Genomic DNA, 9,954 nt, shown 5'->3' with positions numbered 1-9,954 from the left:
GCAGTGCCACACAGTGCCCCAATACATAGCAGTGCCACACAGTGCCCCCAATACATAGCAGTGCCACACAGTCCTCCCAATACATAGCAGTGCCACACAGTGCCCCAATACATAGCAGAGCCACACAGTGCCCCCAATACATAGCAGTGCCACACAGTGCCCCCAATACATAGCAGTGCCACACAGTGCCCCCAATACATAGCAGTGCCACACAGTGCACCCAATACATAGCAGTGCCACACAGTGCTCCCAATACATAGTAGTGCCACACAGTGCCTCCAATACACAGCAGTGCCACACAGTGCACCCAATACATAGCAGTGCCACACAGTGCTCCCAATACATAGCAGTGCCACACAGTGCTCCCAATACATAGTAGTGCCACACAGTGCCCCCAATACATAGTAGTGCCACACAGTGCCCCCAATACATAGCAGAGCCACACAGTGCACCCAATACATAGCAGCGCCCATTTTGTGAATCACTGCTATTTAGTATAGCATTTCTATTTCTCTCTCTCTCTATTATATATTTGTATTCTATAGTTTATGGGCGAATGTAAAGGCACAATGGGGGGAGATTTATCAAATCCTGTCTAGAGGAAGAGTTACTGAGTTGCTCATAGCAACCAATCAGATCGCTTCCTTCAGTTTTCAGAGGCCTTTTATAAAATGAAAGAAGCGATCTGATTGGTTGCTATGGGCAACTCAGCAACTCTTCCTCCACAGAGGTTTGGATAAATCTCCCCCATTTGTTATTAGTGATGTGAAAGGAACGGGCCGTACAGCAGGTGAAAGTGGATGGCAATGGTTGCCTAGTAACGAGCGTTGGGGCTGGTCAGGTGACTGGGGCAGAAAATGGCAGTTAGGAGGAAGTGAGCAGAGAGCGGCAGCAAAGGATGCTGGGACCTGTAGTTTAAAGACAGTGTGCGGGGAAGGGAACAAGTAAGAGGGCAGAAAGGTGGATCAGAGCCACGAACAGGAGATAAAAAGGTCACAGTAGAATAATAGATACAAGGTTAATGTCCTACAATCAGCTGAGGTGTTTTTATTTATTTTTTTATTCCATTGGTTGGAAAACCACTTTAAGTACCAGGACACAATCACGTACCTGTACACGCTTCGCCCATAACAGGTTAAGGTGTTTGAAAAAAAAAATGTCCTGATGTATCTAAGCCCAGAGGAGATACAGGTTACTGATGATCTCCTTATCTGTGTGTGGCTCGGCCACTGCTGGTGATGTCACACATGTGATGTCATAGAACCTGTTGGGGCCTATAGAAAGGGCTGCGGCCCTGCAGACAGTGTCAGTCTTTGCTGGCTTGGGCTTTGGGAGTGTTTATCACTATGGTTCTGCCGATTGGGAAAAAGCGAAAGTACAGTCATGTGACTCCAAGCATCCCGACTATGGGAGGGAGCCTGGCGCCGGCTTTACCATCACAGCCGGCACCGGTGGCTCCAACATCTCAGCCAGCCCCGGTGGCTTCAACATCTCAGCCAGCCCAGGTGGCTTCAACATCTCAGCCGGCTATTCCATCAAAGCCGGCTGCGGCTCCTACATCTTACCCGGCTATACCATCTGCACCGGAGGACATGGAGACTGATGGGAGACAATACCCAGATGACGTCGACATGTATGATGTGGAGCCGAAGAGGAGGCGGTTCTCCTACGACCCGGACGGGTCCTGTATCATGGAGGACGTCAGCTGCCCCAACTGGTTATGGAAGTGGAGGAGATAGGAGGAGAGAAGAGGCGATAGGAGGAGAAGACCATAACCAATAACATCAATAACATCTATTAACATCAATAACATCAACAACATCAACACCATCTATTGGGGACTCACTAGAGGTAAGAACTTTACAGAATCATCTCTTATCTTCTACAATTGCTCAAAGACTAAATATTTATTAATGAATTTCTTTGGTTTCTTTGCAGTTCCCCAATAACATCTATAACATCTGAGACTCCGAAAGACTTATCCAATGAGGAGACCTCGGTGTAGAAGATACCACATCTGATACAGCCCCTTCAAGCCTCCCCGCAGAGAAGACATCATCATGCTCTGACCTCACAACATTTAATATGTTGAGATATTTAGAATAAACATATATATATTTTTTACCGTATGTTAATGTGTTTTATTCCACTATTACTCAGGGGACAATAGAATGGCATAGGAAAGTCATCCATATCTGCCCAAGGCTTGTCTTAAAGGGGTACTCCACTGGCCTGTGTGCACACTGCGGTGTTCTGCCACCCCCCCCCCCCCAATGCAAGTCTATGGGAGAGGGCGTGACGGCTGTCACACCCCATCCCATTGACTTGCATTGAGGGGGCATGGTCTGACATCATGAGAAGGGCGTGGCAGACCCCTGTAGCGCGAAAACAGCATTCAGAACATTTATTCCCACGCTGGCTAGTGGACTACCCCTTTAAGTGGAAATTTGCAACCTTACCAACTTTTTGAGCAGCTGAGGGGACATTAAATGTGTGAAGGTCTTAGAGGAAAGGGGGAGGGGTTTCACCAGACAATCTTAATCAGTTTCTAGCTGGGGTAGATTGTGACACATGGACATTAAAGGATGCAACAAATTTTATAAAATGTAATGGTCACCACTATATGCGCATTGTATGGGGGGATATTAGGCTACAGTAGGTGAATAGTCGGGGTCCCCACAATATGGAGGGATATTGGTCTGTGTACAGTCGGGGTCACCACTATATGGAGGGATATTGGTCTGTGTCCAGTCGGGGTCCCCACTATGTGGAGGGATATTGGTCTGTGTACAGTCTGGGTCCCCACTATATGGAGGGATATTGGTCTGTGTACAGTCGGGGTCCCCACTATATGGAGGGATATTGGTCTGTGTACAGTCGGGGTCCCCACTATATGGACTGATATTGGTCGGTGTACTATCAGGGTTATAACTATATGGAGGGATATTTGTCTGTGTACAGTCGGGGTCCCCACTATATGGAGGGATATTGGTCTGTGTACAGTCGGGGTCCCCACTACATGGAGGGATATTGGTCTGTGTACACTTGGGGTCCCCACTATATGGAGGGATATTGGTCTGTGTACAGTCGGGGTCACCACTATATGGAGGGATATTAGTTTGTACACAGTTGGGGTCACCACAATATGGAGGGATATTGGTCTGTGTACAGTCGGGGTCCCCACTACATGGAGGGATATTAGTCTGTGTACAGTCTGAGTCAATATTATATGGGGGGGGGGGGTTATTGGTCTTTGTTCAGTCGGGTCTCCACTTTATCAGGGGTTCCCAACCTGGGGTAATAATGGCACAAGGGGATTAATGGGGGGGGGGGGGGGGAGTAATATTGGCACAAGGGGACTGAGCATCGCATTAGTGCCACATTAGAAAGATAAGCACACGCCATTATGAAATTAAGTACTTTTATGACTTATTTTGTCCACGGGCTCTATGCGAGAGGTACACGGGACATACTTTCACCCTTTAGTGGTACAGTAGCGTAAAAGGTTGAGAAACACTGCAACATATGGTCACTGTATGGGGGGATATTAGTCTGTGTACAGTGGTTTTTATACAGTATCAGTATGGTGATATTATCCCCTCACTGTATAGTGTACTGCAGTAGTAATATACAGTGCATAGTGAAAGTATTCGGCCCCCTGGAACTTTTCGACCTTTTGCCATATTTCAGGCTTCAAACATAAAGATATAAAACTGTAATTTTTTGTGAAGAATCAACAACAAGTGGGACACAATCAAGAAGTGGAACGAAATTTATTGGATATTTCAAACTTTTTTAACAAATAAAAACTGAAAAATTGGGTGTGCTAAATTATTCAGCCCTCTTAAGTTAATACTTTGTAGCGCCACCTTTTGCTGCGATTATAGCTGTAAGTCGCTTGGGGTAGGTCTCTATCAGTTTTGCAGATTGAGAGACTGACATTTTTGCCCATTCCTCCTTGCAAAACAGCTGGAGCTCAGTGAGGTTGGATGGAGAGCGTTTGTGAACAGCTGGAGCTCAGTGAGGTTGGATGGAGAGCGTTTGTGAACAGCTGGAGCACAGTGAGGTTGGATGGAGAGCGTTTGTGAACAGCTGGAGCTCAGTGAGGTTGGATGGATAACGTTTGTGAACAGCTGGAGCTCAGTGAGGTTGGATGGAGAGCGTCTGTGAACAGCTGGAGCTCAGTGAGGTTGGATGGAGAGCGTTTGTGAACAGCTGGAGCTCAGTGAGGTTGGATGGAGAGCGTTTGTGAACAGCTGGAGCACAGTGAGGTTGGATGGAGAGCGTTTGTGAACAGCTGGAGCTCAGTGAGGTTGAATGGAGAGCGTTTGTGAACAGCTGGAGCACAGTGAGGTTGGATGGAGAGCGTTTGTGAACAGCTGGAGCTCAGTGAGGTTGGATGGAGAGCGTTTGTGAACAGTTGGAGCTCAGGGAGGTTGGATGGAGAGTGTCTGTGAACAGCTGGAGCTCAGTGAGGTTGGATGGAGAGCGTCTGTGAACAGCTGGAGCTCAGTGAGGTTGGATGGAGAGCGTTTGTGAACAGCTGGAGCTCAGTGAGGTTGGATGGAGAGCGTTTGTGAACAGCTGGAGCTCAGTGAGGTTGGATGGAGAGCGTTTGTGAACAGCTGGAGCTCAGTGAGGTTGGATGGAGAGCGTTTGTGAACAGCTGGAGCTCAGTGAGGTTGGATGGAGAGCGTTTGTGAACAGCTGGAGCTCAGTGAGGTTGGATGGAGAGCTTTTTTGAACAGCTGGAGCTCAGGGAGGTTGGATGGAGAGCTTTTTTGAACAGCTGGAGCTCAGTGAGGTTGGATGGAGAGCGTTTGTGAACAGCTGGAGCTCAGTGAGGTTGGATGGAGAGCTTTTTTGAACAGCTGGAGCTCAGTGAGGTTGGATGGAGAGTGTTTGTGAACAGCTGGAGCTCAGTGAGGTTGGATGGAGAGTGTTTGTGAACAGCAGTTTTCAGTTCTTTCCACAGATTCTCCATTGGATTCAGGTCTGGACTGTGACTTGGCCGTTCTAACACCTGGATATGTTTATTTGTGAACCGTTCCATTGTAGATTTAGCTTTATGTTTTATAGAAGAGCAGAGCGGATAATCCGATCACGGAAAAATTGGAACATCTGAAGGAGCGCAGACCTCTAACGGCTGAGTTAAAGTTATTTATTATAAGATGCAACGCAACATAAAAACAGTGTTTCCAGCCCGTACCAGGCTCTTCTTCAGGCAATAATAAAACAGAGTATGACACATATACATTTATAACAGACTTTTGATTCACTTTCGGGTTTGGTATCAGAAGCGCCGGGCCGGAACCATAACGTATAATACAAAAATAAAACTAGATAAATATTAGTAAAATAGAATAAAATTGGGGAGGAGATAATCCCTAGACATATGGCTATACTAGGTATTATATGTATGGGTGAAAAGATCAAAAATTACCGGTGTGGTTATAAAGGGCCGGTGGCGCAGGCGCAGTGCTGTGAGTTTTTGAACGGCTGGAGGTCAGATGTAGGGAATTGTAGTTAGCGCAAGCGCAGTGGTGTGAAAGAAGTTTCTGCAGAGTGTGCTCGTATGATGATCCCATACCAGTATTACCAGTTGGTAAGTTTCACACAATTACTTCTTTTACTTCATTCAACCCATGGGGGGACAATGTGCGGAGTGTGAACATCCAAAATACTTCAAGTTTCTTCAGCTGTTCAAAGCGATTGTTCACGGTTTTCAGTACAGAGTCAATAGGCTTAATAGTGGGTGACCCAGTTTACGCTAATATATTCATGGGGGCCTTCGAGACCCATCACATCTGGAATAATCCCACCTTTATGGAATATATAGCCGTCTATTTCCGCTATATTGATGACCTGTTCCTGGTATGGAAAGGACCTGAAGAGCTAATCCCAGCCTTTACAACATCTGAACAGGAATACATGGGGCATTCAATTCACGTTATCATTCAGCAAAGAAAGTATTGATTTTCTGGACATACACATCACTCACAATACATCTTCATTCATCACATCTACCTTCTTTAAGAAAGTAGATACAAACAGTTATTTGGATTTTCACAGCGCTCATCACAAAAAATGGCTATTAAACATTCCATATAGTCAATATAAAAGAATTAGAAAAAAATTGTACAGACCAAGAAGAATTCAAATCACAATCCCGTATCCTCCGCGATCGGTTCCGACAAAAACATTATCCAGAACAGGTACTCAATGATGCCTACAACCGCACAAAATCTATGTCTCAACTTGAATGTGTCCAAAAGAAAACATCCGACAATACTATACAAACAAACAATAATTTTTCCACCAATCTAATCATGACCTACAGTAAAGATGCAACTAGAATTACGTCAATATTAGCCAGACACTGGCATATCCTACGTGCAGATCCTTTTCTTTCCTGTAATATTCCAACACAACCCAGATGCACCTATCGGAAAGCAGCATCGTTAAAAACCATTTTAGCCCCTAGCCAGGTTAGACAGCATATCAAGAACCAGACCATCTCCGGACCACCCTTTGGAATACCACAGAAGAAGAGAAGCTACAAGTGCTTTAAATCAAGATGCTTATGTTGCACTTAAATATGCCATGGTCATACTACTTTCAAATCTACAACTACGGGAGATACATTCCCGATCAAATATCATCACAACTGTACTACAGATTATGTTATCTGATAGAATGTACCCGCAGTTCACTCCGATACATAGGTCGGACCACCAGACCCCTTCATCTGAGGCTTAACCAGCATAGGCTCAATATGAAAAGACAATTTCTCCTGCACGGACTATCTTAACATACCACCCTCTCGCATCCAGGATTAGATCCCGTTATCACTATTAAGCCTATTGACTCTGTACCGAAAACAGTGAACAACCGCTTTGAACAGCTGAAGAAACTTGAAGTATTTTGGATGTTCACACTCCGCACATTGTCCCCCCCATGGGTTGAATGAAGTAAAAGACGTAATTGTATGAAACTTACCAACTGGTAATACTGGTATGGGATCATCATACCACTCTCTGCAGCATCTTCTTTCACACCACTGCGCTTGCGCTAACTACAATTCCCTACATCTGACCTCCAGCCGTTCAAAAAACTAGCAGCACTGCGCCTGCGCCACCGGCCCTTTATAACCACACCGGTAATTTTTGATCTTTTCACCCATACATATAATACCGATCATAGCCATATGTCTAGGGATTATCTCCTCCCCAATTTTATTCTATTTTACTAATATTTATCTAGTTTTATTTTTGTATTGAACGTTATGGTTCCGGTTCGGCGCTTCCGATACCGAACCCGGAAGTGAATCAAAAGTCTGTTATAAATGTATACGTGTCATACTCTTTTTTATTATTACAGCCTGAAGAAGAGCCCGGTACGGGCTGGAAACACTGTTTTTATGTTGCGTTGCATCTTATAATAAATAACTTTAACTCAGCCGTTAGAGGTCTGCGCTCCTTCAGATGTTCCAATTTTTCCGTGATCGGATTATCCGCTCTACTCTTCTATTGATGCACTGGACTCCGCCACTCAGAGTCCAGAGGAACCTGGATGCTGCGACCAAATCCCAAAGCTACTGTAGGTGTTATGCTCTGAGCATAGCACCCCAAGGTAAGGGACCATCCTGCTGGCCCATCTATCTATTTTATTTACGATCATACCTGGTAGAGATGAGTGAATCGAACTTGATGAACCCGAATTTGTTACGAATTTCATGAAAAATTTGATTCGCAACAAATACGAATATCACCGCGATTCTATCGCACGAAACGCTTCATTAAACTCTATTTTACAGCGTTCCAGGCTATTGTAGAGCTAAGATGGTGGATCCACATGGGAGTACATGGGGCAGGGGATTATGGGAGGGCGGGAAACAGAGGCGGGAATGAAGGTAGGCGGGCTGACCCTGAATCACATGTGAGATGCAGCCTATCAGTGTTCACTGACCCCTGTGATGTCACAGCCCCTATATAATCGGCGGCCATCTTGCCTCTCTTCATTTCATCTATGCAGTCAGATGGAGAGGACGGGACTGTGTGTGTGTGAATAGCTCATACCACAGCGTTACACTGCAACTGCTAGTCACATCAGCATTAGGGAAAGGCAGGAGTGCAGAGTGCTGTGCTGTTACTCTGAGAAGGATCATTGATTGCTAAACCTCCTATTCACGTTATTGAGCATTGCAGCAGAGAGGGGCAGATAGCTGTCAGCTGCCTCATACACATCTCCAAGCTGCCTCAACTTTATCCACCATCTTATCTCCTCATTTTTCAGCCCAATTGAGTTTATTTTTCTCCACAAATCTTCTGCTGCTCAGAATTGTGTGACAGAGTGCAATTTAGGGTGTAATACCTGGATTTTATTTGGTGGTGCTGCACTGTTGGGTCCTGCTGCTGTTTAGAAATAAGTCATATTAGTGTGGACTTTAGTGCCTTTTTATTTTTCACCTGTTACTCTGTCTCTGTACTAAATTCAGTGTTATACCACACGTTATATACCTGCCGGTGTATTAAAGAATTTTTTTTTTCCTGAGTACAAATACGCTTAACAGTGCGCTCATCATTGCAAAGGGCTTACATACAAGCAAATAGCGTACTATTTAGTACCTGTATTTCTGTTTTATACCACACGTTATATACCTGCCGGTGTATTAAAGAAAAAAAAGGTTTTCCTGCGTAAAAATACGCTTTTTCAGTGGCCTTATCATTGCAAAGGGCCTAAATTCAAGCAAATAGTGAACCATATACCCCCTTTTTTTCTGTCTCTGTGCTAAATTAAGTATTATACCACATGTTATACACCTGCCGGTGTATTAAAGAAAAAAAAAGGTTTTTCCTGCGTACAAATACGCTTAACAGTGCGCTCATCATTGCAAAGGGCCTACATACAACCAAGTAGTGTACTATTTAGTACCTGTATTTCTGTCTCGGTGCTAAATTCAGTGCTATTCCACACATTAGTATACACCGGCTGGTGTATACAACAAAAAAAGAGTTTTTTTCTGCGTATAAATACGCTTAACAGTGCGCTCATCATTGCAAAAGGCATACATACAAGAAAGGAGTGTACTATTTAGTAACTGTTATTCTGTCTAGGGCCTATATACTTTGAAAGGACAGCTGTAAGTAATCGCCTGCTGCTGTTCTATACCCTCATAAACACACTAAGTATGTCAGGCAGGGAAGTGCCAGGACATGCACAGAGAAGTGGCAGAGGCCTACATACGTCAGGCAGAGTTGGCAGCAGACTTGGGGCGAGTGGCAGAAGGAGTCGCAGCAATAGGCCGGAGTTTCCGTTAACACCCAGCGGTCATGTCGTCGACCCATCTCTCCTCGTCAATTGGTTTGCACACTCATCCCCATCATCACAAGCGACATCTGACAACCCCAGTCAAGAGTCGGTGGGTTCCTCAGACACAACCCTCAGTTGGCATGGCCCGGGAGCAGTCCCCGTAATCCCATTGCCTTTGTCCTATGCTGTTCCCTCTCCCAAAGAAGTATCTCATGCTTTGGGTTCAGCTCCACTATTTAGCGAGGACGATGTAATAGAGGACAGTCAGCAGCTAATGGGCAGCCAAGAATGTGAGGAGACATGTGTCCCTTGCTCCGCAAGGCGGCCAAGTAGTGATGCGGAGAAGTGATGTGGGAGGCGGTGTTTCAATTGTTCAGGGTCCTGAAGCATACACTGTTGTGGAACACGAGGAGGACATCAGTGACGTGCACACATCTTTTGATGATGATGAAGCCGATCGCAATTGGGAGCCGGGTGCAGAAGCCGGGGCTTCATCATCATCATCAGGAGAAGAGATTTGCTCTTTGTCTATGAGGCAGCAAGGCGGGTAGCACAGTTGGCAATCAGCATGGTGGTGGCAGTAGTGGAAATTCAGGAGCCAAACGTGCCAGGGGGAGACCACCTGCTTCGCGGCAAGCTACC

The 9,954-nt window shown here is 45.4% G+C and overlaps 1 long non-coding RNA gene across 1 annotated transcript; it reads left to right on the top strand.

Annotated features, from left to right (window-relative positions):
- Positions 1-732: 732 nt before the first annotated feature.
- Positions 733-2,120, top strand: LOC130331565 (uncharacterized). Its single transcript, XR_008874447.1, has 2 exons — positions 733-1,851; positions 1,939-2,120. It is a non-coding gene; the product is annotated as an uncharacterized LOC130331565 (long non-coding RNA).
- Positions 2,121-9,954: the final 7,834 nt, after the last annotated feature.

The sequence above is a fragment of the Hyla sarda genome, unplaced genomic scaffold (genome assembly GCF_029499605.1).
Source record: "Hyla sarda isolate aHylSar1 unplaced genomic scaffold, aHylSar1.hap1 scaffold_352, whole genome shotgun sequence".
Classification (NCBI taxonomy): domain Eukaryota; kingdom Metazoa; phylum Chordata; class Amphibia; order Anura; family Hylidae; genus Hyla; species Hyla sarda.
The sequence above is the reverse complement of the archived record's forward strand: the minus strand, read 5'-3'. Positions and strand labels throughout refer to the sequence as shown.